This window comes from Pagrus major, chromosome 12 (assembly GCF_040436345.1).
Source record: "Pagrus major chromosome 12, Pma_NU_1.0".
In the NCBI taxonomy this organism is placed as follows: domain Eukaryota; kingdom Metazoa; phylum Chordata; class Actinopteri; order Spariformes; family Sparidae; genus Pagrus; species Pagrus major.
Window position 1 is genome coordinate 1833756 of NC_133226.1, and position 14489 is coordinate 1848244.

The following is a 14489-nucleotide window of genomic DNA, read 5'->3' on the forward strand; positions in this document are numbered from 1 at the left end:
AAAAAGATTGCAAAGATTCCTTCAAGCCATAAGTGAAGCCTGCCATTTGCTATATGAATAATCATTAATTTTGTAATGACTGTGACTATGACTGTAAGGCTGTGTGTCTCCTCTCCGGCCTTGTCTGAAGACCAAAAGTTTAATAACTACATTTACAATTCAGTCATGCCTTATCATTCATCCACTCTAGTTGTATATATGTACATATGTTTAGTGGTCCTTATTCTTCATCCATGTCCCTTAGTAGTTTTATACATATTTCGAATTAAGTCGTTGTATTTGTGTTTTCCCTTATGACAGAGATGGAGGTCAATGTAATCAGAATTTACAACTTTCAGATACAAGACTGATTCATTTGACGTGATTCATTTTCCTCATTTCCATCAATCGATTAATTAATCAATGGAGGTGGTGCCCCTTCCAACAAGTGCTTAATAATATCTCATATATGTGGTGAGGATACTACACATTATTGAGCCTGACAAGTACAACAGCATCAAACCAGGCTGCTGTAATTGGTGCGCTGGGAGTGAGGACAGACTGGCAATTATATTTACTCTGGTATTTGTATTCTTAGATGTCTTTAATGCCAACATTGTGTGTGTGTAGGTAGAGGATAGCCTAAATAAATAATCCTATAAATATAATAAATGTTTTGTGCATCTGTTGTCATGTGTTGGACCTCTGTTGATAAATGCATAAACACATCCAGCCTGATGGTCACCTTCACCAAAGTGGACTACCTATGTGGGCTGCCATGTGATGAAGAAAGAAACCGGAGCTGGCTTTTGCTTGTTTGAGTTTGCAATATCAAAACAAATGAAGGCAGGCTATTTCTTGTGCTCGTCTTACTCTATCTCCTACTCATTAAACAGAGCCGATGTCAAAAAAATACAGAAGGAGAAAGGAATATAGGAATGGAAACAGAGAGTAATTAAGAATGATAGGGATAGATATAGAAGATGACAAGAACAACCTATCAATAATCTAATTTCAGGAGTTTGTATAACAAAACAGGAATCACTTATTTTAACACATAAATCCATTGATTGTGTTTACATGAGTCATCATCTCTTGGCAACCAACGAGACAAGCCGCTGTCAATGAGCGACCGAAAAGCATCTCCACGCAGTGAAGAGTCTCTTCAGAGCAACATAGAGTGTGTGTGTGTGCATGTGTGTGTGTGTTTGTGTGTCTGTGTGGTTGTTTGTGAATGTTTTGGGTGCGTGGAGTTGGATTTGAAAACATAAAAGTAGTGTGTGTGTGCAGCACATTTGTGTGTGCACTTTTAACTCTACCTAGTTTTCTAACCTATATATATATAGTACGCGTGTTCTTCTATAGTGACCAGTATATAGTATCACCAAATACACACACTCACACATACAAATACAGTATATAGACATTGCAGACACTACCTTTGACTCGCTCTGACAGTCTCCTGACAGTCTCCTCCTGCCTCTTCATAGTCATGACAAAACATTTTTACTTTTACTTAAGCATTACAGCCTGCAGCAAAAAAAATGCTGTTATTAACCTGATTAATCTGATAGTATCCAGGACTGGCTTCAATAGATTGGGTAAATACTACACAGATGATTCTGGCTTTTTGTCGTGTCCAGATTCTCTGATCAATTACTCAAAGGATTTTGTAATTGTGAAAACCATAAAAACAATTTCACATGTTGGGCTACTGGTTAATACCAGTAGCCTACCCAGTAGATGATTTGCAGCGGTACAAGGGGGTACACCGCCTCCCTTGTTAGCAAAATGACCACAATTCGTCCGCTTCACCCGCCATCCGTCTCCATCCACCAGAGGTCACTAATAGGCTGACTGCTGTCTGGGTCTGGTTGCACCAGCCTGAGCCTAACCCTCCTTCACCGCAAGCCAGCTCAACATTATCAATAAATTCCTTATCTACTATCTCCCTGTTTGGTGACCACTTTTGGGTCCTACAAAACACTCTACTACCAATTGTAACACACTCATCCAATCAAATCTGTGGCCGTCCAGCATTGTGATTCAAGTCAGACATACACAGACCAGACAAGCCAAAAGACAATAGACAGCAAAATCAAGAATGGACTCATACATGTTCATTCTTCCCACAGACAGTTCACAGTTAGTATGACTCATATCTGAAATATTTGGCATGGCAATTATTAAAAGTGTTTGCTGTCTGTTTGTGTCTCTGTGCTTCTTCTCTTCTCTGCACTCAAGAGGAGAGATCAGGTCCTGACATGCACCATGTCCTTTGATCCTTTGACCTGATCTGGAGATAACAAGAGAGAGCCTCAAAGTCTGAGTATGACAGAGATTTGTTATTAAGTGTGTGTGTCTGGGTCTCATGCTGTGATATGAACTGGTGCAAATCGCCTCAGTCCAGCCCTGAAGTTAGTCTAAGTTATTGGAAACCACACACACACACACACACACACAAACACACACAGACAGCTCTTTCCCATGATGCCCTGCAGGGTGCCATTTCTAAACAGAAAATGAGCAGGCAGTCAAAGCGGCAGGAGCAGACAGGAAGTGCTCTGAGTGGAGAGTCAATACCGTCGCTTTTCTCCATCAGATCTGAGTTCAAACAGGGCAGAGAAATGTCACAGTTTAACCCTTTAATGAGATGAATGCTTGTACACTTTCTTAGTTCAACATTAGAAAATGAGCATGCAGCTTATTAATTACTACTAATTTGTTTTGAATTAAATTTATTTACGTTCAGTGGCAACATTTTTTTTCAAGTTCAGAAAGTCAGGAGCCCCTATGGGGACATGGGCAAAAACAAAAAATCATTGAGATTCTGAAGAGCACGCTATAATATTGCAAGAGCAGTAGAAAAGTATCTCGTGCTCAAGAGAAAAGTATGCTTAAAGGTCCCATATTATACTGTTTTTCATCAATTTCACACAGCTGTCAGAGGTCAAACAACACTGTATTCAAAATGTATTGCCCCAAACCCATCCGTGGTCCTGAATTTCAGCTGTCTAAAAGTTGCTCAAGTGAGCTCTACTGAGCTCTACTGAGAGCAGCCTGTTTCTGTGCCTGCACCTTTAATGCTAATGAGCTCCGTCCTGCTACGCGCCCCTCTCAGGGAGAGGATGCTGCTTACGCTCGCGGTAGTATGTGCTAATGTTTACGGTAGATGTATCACTGTCGTTCAACCATACCAGTTTGACCCAGAATCGGACTAAAAGGCTATTGGGGAAACCCTGACCCTAACCCTAACCCTATTGGGAAGTAATTTGAAGTTGAAAGTCGGAACAGCGTGTTTTCGGGGGAGGGTCGGAACAGCGGTGTTTCGGAGTGGGGTGTTTCGGAATGGAGGGGTTTCGCAATGGAGGTGTTTCGGAATGGAAGGCTGTCCCCAATATTATTAACATTAAACTCGCTTCAAACGCCACTGCATAGTGGGCCGAAGCAGAGCTAACTAATTAGCCAATTTCAAGCTGACTTCACCATGCTTGTAGGCAACTGTAAATACTATCAAAAGGTGGCGAAACTTACCTGTGGCTCGGGTGCAGTTGCTGGGTCCCGTATCGTTGGGACTGATCCTTTTACGAGGGTCAGTGTTGAGGCAAAGCCAGCTTTGTACTGACCTTCGTTACTGAAGCAGTCCAATGTGAATTGGTTAGCACACACAAACAAACTTACAGGAACCGTAGCCGTCACGTTGTCGTTAAAAATGAAACGCAACCACTGTCTCTTCTGTTCTTCTGTAGCTGGGACAGAATATAGGCACTTATGTTGATTTTTACAACCAACAACAGAACACTTCTCGTTGCGCTTTGACATGGTGTTTTCGATAGCGTAATGGCAGATCTCCGAGATGGTAATGCTGTACCTGGTGGGTGGACACTGTGGGTGGGAATATTCAAATGGTAGGTCAATGACGTCGGTGACCGACGCCGAATTTGACTCGTTCATCTGGAAACTGCAGGCAAGATACCGTCAGAAATCTGTATCTCACTCAAAAAAGCATGGATGGTCTTTTTTCAAAGTTTTTATGTGTGTGGCAGCACCATAGACCCAAAATAACACCCCAAATCCCAGAAAAAGTGAGTTTTTCATAATATGGGACCTTTAACCTCTAATTGCAAGCGATCAGAGGGAGTGATAAAGTCATGAAACGTATCAAAAATCATGAACAGAGCATTATGTATTAATCAAAGCATTTATAATAATCACTCTGACATCAGCAGGGAAAGGCCGTAAAAACAGCTGATTATAGCGCTCTCTCTCATTTGCTCTTTCCTTCTCTCTCCCTTTACTAAGGGTTAGGGTTAGGGGTGGAATTATGGAATTATAAGAAATGGAATTATCATTCAGAAAGTGGGGATTTGTGCTAAATTGTGAACTGAGTAGCATTTAGGTTGGTTCTTAGCCTACTGCTTTTTGTGGATGTAAATAGAACTGTCAGCCCTAATTCCATTTATCCCCTACATTGTAGCAAAACACAGGAAGGAAACAACAGGATAGTAAAGGGAGACAGAGAGAGTGCGCTATAATCAGCTGTTTTTACTAATCCGCTGAGTGATTATTCTGAATGCTCTGATTAATAAACAATGCTGTTTGTGATTTTTGATGTGTTTCATGACTTTATCTCTCCCTCTGATCACTGGAGCAGCTCCCTGTCTGTGTTCTGAGACCTCCCCATTTACAAATTAAGCACAAGATACTTTCTCTTGAGCACAAGATACTTTTTCATGCTCTTGTGATATTATCTGTGCACACCAGAAACTCAATGACTTTTTTTTTCACCCATGGAAAAAGGAACTCTGAGAAAATCATCTTATGGGACCTAGAAAATTATTTGTATGATACAATACAATCGGTCTTGGGTAAAACTTGATTAACTGAGGCATTATTCTACCTTTTGTCTGGTACATTTGCTGTTGACTTTATGTCATGATGTCAATGATGCATCTTCATGTAGAGGAATTAGTAAATTAGAGAAATTAATAAATCACTTATACTTACAGATTTTTTCTTGTAATAAATCCATATAAATAATTTAAAGTCTCAAAAAATGTTGTTTGTTTAAAGCTGGGGTTGGGAATTTGGTTCAGAAGCATTTTTTATTATATTTGTATAAAATCTCTTAACATCCAGACAACAATCAAAATATAAAATGCATTGGGGAAAAATATGAAAAAAATAATGGCCTGTGGCAGCAACAGGGCTGTAATAACTTCATCCAGTCAATTTTAGCAGCCTGAAGATATTGTATGGACAGCCTACGTGTCTATCAATCTGTCCTTACCTGCCCACCCTGCGCTGACTCTGCCCATCACTTATTGCGCGTGATCGGAGTCTGTTCACCGCTCTGCTGGAGCTGTGGTGGAGTGAGCTCATTGTTTACGGACAAGAATGTCAGAGAAAGTACGGACACATTTTTCATTACCAGCTGTACCTACAGCAGCTTGTACTGCCAGACAGAGCAAGAAAAGAAAGACTGAACTGAAGAAGGCTACAAACAAAAAGAAGTTGGAGAGCTCAAGAGGTGAAACGAGAGTCAACATTGGAGTGGCTGTTCAACGATGGAGACAACTGATGGAGTCAAAGGCCTGAAAACGGACGCCATGGTAGCTGTGTCTCTGTTGGACAGGTAATGAGCTGGTTTGTTATGGTTGGGGAAATGTATTATTACTCTGCATTATGTAGTCAATGCAGCTAACGTTAGCTCCTTATGTCACTGTTGTATGTATTAGCCCAACACTAACATTGTTAGTTAGCTAGCTATGATTGACTCCTGCCATATGAAACATATTTACATATAATATATATATACACCATTTACACGCAGGCCAACGTTTACATGTACTGTGGATCTAATCCATGTAGCAGTGTTCACACATGTACTGCTACCCTGGGCTGTTTGGACATGAGCCAGACAAGCTGTATGTGAGAGGCGGACTAATTCTTGTGTGCTACACGTGTGAAAGGCCAAGTCCACTGTTTGGAGGTCATGGGAAGATTGTGTATACCTGTGAATATTGTTTGTATTGCATTTGTAAGCCGATGTCGTTAGATGGTATTTATGTGGCATTCATTCATATAGCCTTTGAACTGGACGTTTTACAAATGTGCTGATGTATCTTATTTCTGTGTTCTAAGTGCTGTGTCGTAGGCAGCTAGACCTGTTTCAGTTTCTTGAAGATGTTTCACCTCTCATCCAAGAGGCTTCTTCAGTTCTAACTAAGTGGAAGGGAGTTGGCAGGCTTTTAAACTCTGTGTGGGAGTGTCCTTACAGAGTCGTTAAGGACACGTGTGAGTTCTGAGTTTCAGAGTGGGCCACTTGTGGGTCGTTGACCCAACCGACCTTCATGTGGGTTGCTAAGGCTATGTGAGCCCAGGTGTGAATGGTTGTTAAGCTGTCTGGGTAGGGAACTCAGTAAGGCATTGTAAGTGGGTGATAAATATTGTCTTAGGCCACCTTCTCTGTTCAAAGACGGTCGTTCCACTTTGACATAGATGGATTCCTTTACTCCTCTTTCAAACCATCTGTCTTCTCTGGACAAGATGTTTACATTGTTGTTATTGTCAAAGGAATGATTTTCCTCCTTCAGATGTAAGTGGACAGCAGAGTCTTGACCTGAGGAGTTGGCCCTCCTGTGTTGTGCCATTCGTTTATGGAGAGGTTGTTTTGTCTCCCCAATGTACAAATCTGTGCAGTCCTGGCTGCATTGAACAGCATAAACTACATTACTCTGTTTATGCCTGGTCCTTAGGATGGACAAGTTTCTGCCTCAGTGTATTGGTAGGTTTAAAGTGAACCGCAATATGATGTTTATTATATCCTCCTGAGTTTCTCAGATGTTCCCGCGAAATAGAGAATGACAATGTTGTTACGTATTCTTGTCTCCTCCTCTCTGTCTGCTCTGGATCTTTTAGTGGTTTTGACAAAGGTCCAGTTTGGGTAACCACAGGTTTTAAGTGCTCCCCTGATGTGCTTCTGTTCCTTCTCCTTCCCCTCTGACTTAGTGGGCATGGTCTCAGCCCGATGGTTTAAGGTTCTGATGACCCCCAGCTTGTGCTCCAGTGGGTGATGAGAGTCAAACAGCAAATATCGATCTGTGTGTAGGTTTTCTGTACAGCTCAATGTTGAGGCTTCTGTCTTCAATGTGTACTGCACAGTCCAAGAAGGGAAGACTGTCTCCTCTGACATCTTACCGTGTGACCTTGAGGTTATTGTCCACAGCGTTTATATGTTCTGTGAAGGCTTCCACTTCCCTTGCTCTGATTTTGACCCAGATATCATCCACATACCTGAGCCAGTGGCTAGGAACAGTTCCTGTGAAGGTTATCAAGGCTCTGCTCTCAACTTTTTCCATGTAGAGGTTGGCCACTATTGGGGACACCGGTGAGCACAGCCATGCTTCTGTCTGTAGAAACCTTCACTGTACTGGAAGTACATGGTCGTCAGACAGAGGTCAAGTAAGGCACAAATGTGGTCTGGGGTGAAGTTGGTTCTAACGAGTGGCCCTAACAACTCTGAAACTCAGAGCTCACACGTGTCCTTAACGACTCTGTGAGGACACTCCAACACAGAGTTTAAAAGCTTGCCAATGCCTCTCCAGTTAATTAGAATTGAAGAAGCCTCTTGGATGAGAGGTGAAACGTCTTCAAGAAACTGAAACAAGTCCAGTTGCCTACGATACAGCACTTAGATTTACCATGACCTGGATGACTGAGAACCTTCATCAACATCTTGTTTCTGTCTTCTATAGTTATGAGAGGGATGTCAGTTCACAACAGAACCATGCCCTGATGTTTCAACTATTTCTGCAGTCTCTCTCTGACAGCTGAGTGTAACTTGATGGTGATAGCAACATGGATCAGACAGCTGTTATTCATGTAATATGCATCTTTGATGGATATATTTCATACATGTCCTTCTTTCATATTATATTGGTTTGCTTAACGTGCATGAATATGCTCCTTAGCAGGGATACAAAACAAAAAGGAATGGCATCATTTCATTAGCTGCACCATGAAAATGCATCAAAGTAATGGTCCTTACAGTCACATGTTAGCCTACTGCTTGAGACTATTACATTTTAGTAACACATTTCTTTAAGAAAGTAGACTTTGCATTTCAATTCATGATCTGACTGTCTGCTGACCACAGTAGAATGTGGGAAACACACAATGCACCTACCAACCCCTTCAAATAATCACATGCCACCCATCACATAAGCTTCCCAGAAGTCAACCCCAGACTTCTTTTTTTTTTCACTTTTTTTTACATAGCAACAGTCCTGTGTTGTCTTTGAGAGAATCACATTTCAATAGCATTTTTGTGCCCAATAAACACATTCAGATGTAACTTTGTGTCCTGTAAACACATAGAAATATACCTTTATGTCCTTTAAATACATTAAGTTCTCCATCCTTATCCAGTTTTCTGTAATTATTATATTTTTTGCAGAGATGATGACTTTTCAGTCACAGGAGTTGAGGAGTTGGACAGGTAAAGTTGTAAAGTAATCTGTACTCAACCAGAAGAAGAGGGCTTTCAGAGGTGGCAACAGAGGTGGTCCCTTTCAGAGGGACCTGAATGCCAAGATCAAAGAGGCTAAGGACGTCTACAGAAGGAAGCTGGAGAGGAAACTCCAGCAGAATAACATGAGAGAGGTCTGGAGTGGTATGAGGACCATCAACGGTTTCAGACCAACTAGAATTGGAGCTGATGGTAGTGTGGCTAGGGCCAATGAGTTAAATCTGTTCTTCAGTAGGTTTGATACTGCAGCCCCGGCCCCTGCTGGCTCTCCTGTTGACTGTCTCCAGCCACCACCGCTTCTGACCCCCCCTCCTCCTCCTGATAGCACCCCATCCAACTTTATGAGCCCCTCACACCCATCCCCCACTCCTCACAACTCCTCTGGCTCCCATGCTACCTGCCCTCCTCTCACTACGGACTCCAACTCTCCCCCTCCTCGACCTGCACTGTTTACACCGCTTTATGTTAGGAGACAGCTGAGCAAACTCCCCGCCGGTAAGGCTGCAGGCCCTGATGGTGTCAGCCCACGGGTTCTCAGAGCCTGCGCCAAACAGCTCTGTGGAGTGCTTCATCGTGTCCTCAACATGAGCCTGAGCCTCCAGAGGGTCCCTGTGATATGGAAGACGTCCTGCCTCGTTCCAGTGCCAAAGATGCCGCAGCCCAATGGTTTCTTGGACTACCGACCGGTGGCACTGACGTCACATATCATGAAGACCCTGGAGAGACTCGTCCTGGAGCAGCTCAGGCCTATGTTCAGGCTGCACCTGGATCTCCTCCAGTTCGCCTACCAGCCCCGGATTGGAGTTGAGGATGCCATCATCTACCTGCTGAACCATGTCTACGCTCACCTGGACAAGCCGATGAGCACTGTGAGGGTCACATTCTTTGACTTCTCCCGTGCTTTCAATACCATCAGGCCTGCTCTACTGGGTGACAAGTTGACGGCGATGCTGGTGGATCCCCCCCTTGTGTCCTGGATTGTGGATTACCTCACTGGCCGACCACAGTACGTGCGCTTGCGGCACTGTGTGTCAGATGCAGTGGTCAGCAACACCGGGGGCCCACATGGGACTGTCCTCTCTCCTTTCCTCTTCACCCTTTACACCACGGACTTCAGCTACCAGACAGAAGTAGAGACAGAAGAGTCTTGCCATCTTCAGAAGTTTTCTGATGACTCTGCTGTCGTTGGATGTATCAGCAAGGGTGAGGAGGCTGTGGTGGACAACTTTGTCACATGGTGTGAGCTGAACCACCTGCAGCTCAACACAACAAAGACCAAAGAGCTGGTGGTGGATCTGAGGAGAACCAGGACACCAGTGACCCCAGTTTCCATCCTGGGGCATACTGGGACAGCGTTGAACACTACAAATATCTGGGGGTGTTCATTGACAATAAACTGGACTGGACTAAGAACACTGAAGTCCTTTACAAGAAGGGACAGAGCTGCCTCTATTTTCTGAGGAGGCTCCGCTCCTTTAACATCTGCCAGACTATGCTGAGGATGTTTTATGAGTCTGTGGTGGCAAGTGCTATTCTGTTTGCTGTTGTGTGCTGGGGCAGCAGACTGAGAGTAGCAGATGCCAACAGACTCAACAAGCTGATCAGGAAGGCCAGTGACATTGTGGGGGTGGAACTGGACACTTTGACAGCAGTGTCAGACAGGAGGATGCTGTCGAAGTTGCGGGCGACACTGCAGTATGGTTCTCACCCTCTCCACAATGCTCTGGTCAAACAGAGGAACACCTTCAGCGACTAATTGCTCCCAAATGCATCACTGAGCGCCACAGGAAGTCATTCCTACCTGTGGCCATTAAACTTTACAACTCCTCCCTCTGATGATCGGACTCAAATGGCTATATACATACATATACATACATACATATATATATATGTGTGTCTGTGTGTGTGTGTGTGTGTGTGTGTGTGTGTATCTATGTATATTTCCCATATCATATATATATTGCACTGTATATATGTAAATACTTGGAGTGGACATTGAACACTTGAGATTGTCTAGTTTATTATTTATTTTGTTGTCTACTTTACTATTTTATTTATATCATTATCTTCATCTCTTGTTTCCATTCATGCTATATTTCTATTTCTACTTTGCACGGAGCATCTGGAACAAAAACAATTTCCCCCTGGGGATTAATAAAGTATTATACAACACGTAGATCCGACCGAGCAATCTGATTGGTCAATCAGACATTATAGACTGTGCTCAAATGAGCATCACAGCACAGCTAGCCATGTTAAAATGAAAAATGCCTCATCACTGAAAATATCACTCCGCCTGTATTTTAAAGTACGCAGGAGCAGCTAGCAAGAAACACAGCTAGCTAACGATAGAGCTAAAATGGCTGTATTGACACAAAATGGATCATTTTGCTGTTAATTTTGATCTAACTCCTTCTTGATGAGTTACTGGATACTAAATGGTGTGTAAAAATGAGATAAAATATGATCCAGGACAACACACATGTACGACCACAAATAAGAATCTAAGACATAAGATAAAATAGTGAAGTTGCATACAGGAATGAGATGTGTGTACATAATAAAGTAGAAAATAAAAGTGTTATGTGGTTTAACAGTCTGGATGTTTCCTGGCTAATATTTTCACCTTGTGGTATATTAGTTCAGTAGAAGAACAGTAAGATTAATATAGCTATTGTAGCCTATGCAGAATAAGCAGAAGTAATAAATATTTAGATGTAAGAGACGATGTAGTAAATGTCGCTGTTAAAATAACTTCTTGATAATTTTGGATCAAGAGGAAGGAGATCGGAGCCAGCTCAAAGTTTAAAAAATTTAATCTTGTACAAGAGGAGAAATCACAAAGCAACAACACAGGATTGTTACAGAGGGAGAACTCAGCGCAGAATAGGAAATGCTTGGAATTTATTTTGTCATACACTGTTGGTGTGACTCTCGCTCTGTTTGTGTAGCTGTTGTCATGTCTTTTGCACATAAAGATACAGGTCAAGAAGGGGTGAGTGGAACATTCAGTGATTATTCACTTCCCTAAACTTAGATAGAAAAACAGTTATATAGAGGTGCAAGACTTCAATTTACATGTCTCGATATGTGAGTGCAAAATTTCCATTACATATCCCTCCTGTTTATGCTGATTCTAAGCATAATTATAACATAAATGCTGTGGCGTGTGAGAGTGACAACCCCATCAGGCAGATCAAAACATCCCAATTAACCATAGTCCTTCTAGATGGGGAAACTGTCTCACGGTTCCGCTGGGGGGGGCGCTCGTAGCGGTAGTTTCAGGTGGAGTAACCAATGGCTGTGGCCCAAGATACGGCGGAGGATCGGGATGGAGACCCAGAGGCATGTACTCGTTGTCTTCCTGTTTATCTCGGTGAGAGTACAAAACAGGATAAAGGTTATTACCTCCTGGATTCTTTTCTTTTTCTTTTTTCTCTTTATCTTCCTGTCTTTTTCTGTCTCTTTTCTCCCTTTCTTCTCTACACTGTTTCTCTTCCTTCTCTTTCTGCTTCTGCATTCCTCTCTTTCTTGCTTGTGCCTCAGTTAACCACGCTTTTGCCTGTGTGTAACCTTCCTTCTTCTGTCTTTTCTTATTCCCCTTTGACTTTGCCTCTATCTTTCCTACTAATTCTTTGCATCCTTCTACCTGCAATTATCCTCTAAATCCGTACTTCTTTTCCCACTTTTTAAGATATTTTACATATCTGGTGCTCTTTGGCCCATTCGTTTTGCATCTCCCTCATGCTGAACCTCGTTGGGTTCACAAAAACAACATTTACAACAGCTGTTACAGTTTCCCATTTTAATTCTACATGTAAGTTTTAGTGTTTTTTACTGATATTTTTATTTTAATGTTTTTATTTTTATTATTATTATTATTATTATTATTATTTATTTATTTATTTTTTATTTTATTTTCTATTTCTTTCCCTGTGAGTCCCTGACTCTTTCTTATGGGGACTCTAACCCTGACTTTTTCCTGTGGGGACTCTAACCCTCACTCTTTCCTGTGGGGACTCGAACCCTCACTTTTTCCTGTAGGGACTCTAACCCTGACTTTTTCCTGTCGGGACTCGAATCCTCACTTTTTCCTGTAGGGACTCTAACCCTGACGTCTTTTTGTTTACTCAGGCCTGAGGGATTAATTTAAACCTTGTCCTTCCAAAGACAGATTATTAGGTTCCAGCCCTAATTCTAAGAGATACCTGCTCTCCCAGGTCCCTGACTTGCTTTATTTATTTCTAGGAATGGTTGTTTCTTACCCTTTTGATGATTTGAGTCCCTGACTCAATGTTTGCCTGGCTGGTCAGTCTCCCCTCTTCTGGTTAGCCCCGTCACTGTCCCACTCTCCAGGGGACCTGGCCTCCCTGGCCAAACGAGGCTTTAGGAGCCCTGCGGTGGAGGTCTATTCAGGAGTCTTTAACTCTGCCTTGCAAGGTCTTCAGGTCCTCTAGTTTGGAGAGAGAGACAGATGTTGGGGCCCCATGTTGGTGCGCCAAAGTTTTGTTAAAATAACTTCTTGATAATTTGGATCAAGAGGAAGGAGATTGGAACCAGCTCAAAGTTTAACAAAGTTTAATCTTGTACAAGAGGAGAAATCACAAAGCAACAACACAGGATTGTTACAGAGGGAGAACTCAGTGCAGAATAGGAAATGCTTGGTATTTATTTTGTCTCTGTGGGTGTGTCTCTCGCTCTGTTTGTGTATCTGTTGTCATGTCTTTTGCACATAAAGATACAGGTCAAGAAGGGGTGAGTGGAACATTCAGTGATTATTCACTTCCCTAAACTTAGATAGAAAAACAGTTATATAAAGAGGTGCAAGACTTCAATTTACATGTCTCGATATGTGAGTGCAAAATTTCCATTACAGTCGCCTAAAAATGGGTCATATAAACTATCAAACTGCTGATTAATGAAAGCAGTATAACTGTTAATCATTGTAGATAAAGATCAGCTGTGCTGATGAGTCATTGACACGGCACCTGCTACCGTACAATAATAGCTTAAAATGACTGTAAAGTCGGCAGACGTAATAACTATATCAGTCCATGAAAAAAATATTTTTTCCAACGGATATCTTAGTTACAACATGATTGAGCTAGCAAAGCAGTTGTGTGTTGCTATGTATGGTATTTATTCAGTTTTGGGAAATTGCAATGTTTTGAAAGCATAAGCTGAAGTTGGCTGCAGCTGACAGGGACTAGTTAACGCCAGACGTCATGAAACGGGGGACAAACACTAGCAAAACACTTATACTTTGAGAGTGTATTGTTCCACATTATGGATACATTTTTCTAATATATTTTATTTTTATTGGTGGTTGTTGTATAATCACATTATTACACGAGAGTGTGTGCTTTTTTTACTTCAGTGATGCTAACGGAACTCGGCGCAAGTGCCTCATTCCTGACCGCATCACTGTCGTGACAGTAATGACGGTAAAGCACACCTTCTCGTGTAATAATGCTTAATTTTGATTCTGATTCTGAAGTTCCACAAAGCTGGAACTCCCTTCTCTTATGCCAGGTGCTCCAAGGTGTGCAACAAAAAGTCCAGAAAGTAGAGCTTGTTCACACCACTGTCAAAATGCATAGTAAAAATAATACAAATGTGAAACTATGTAAATTACTCTGAAAGTGAAATTTTGCTAACCCCCAAAAAAGTAGAATTGGCAAATATGACATGACTGTAAATGCCACAATTCTGATGTAACAGAGGCTATTTGGGGGTTTAACCCTTAACCCTAACCCTATATTGTCTAAACAATATAAGGTATACTATTTTTGTTGTGTTATTTATTTACATGAGTTCAAAAAATTTAATAAGCAAGAGTCTTACATTGTTATTATTAGTGCATCATGTAAAGTGTAAGAACCGTAATGGGTTGGTTGTTTATGCTGGAAGTGTAAAGAAAAGGCATTTATCATTTTCAAGACTTTATTCAAACAATTTAGAGCTAATGCAAAACAAAGAG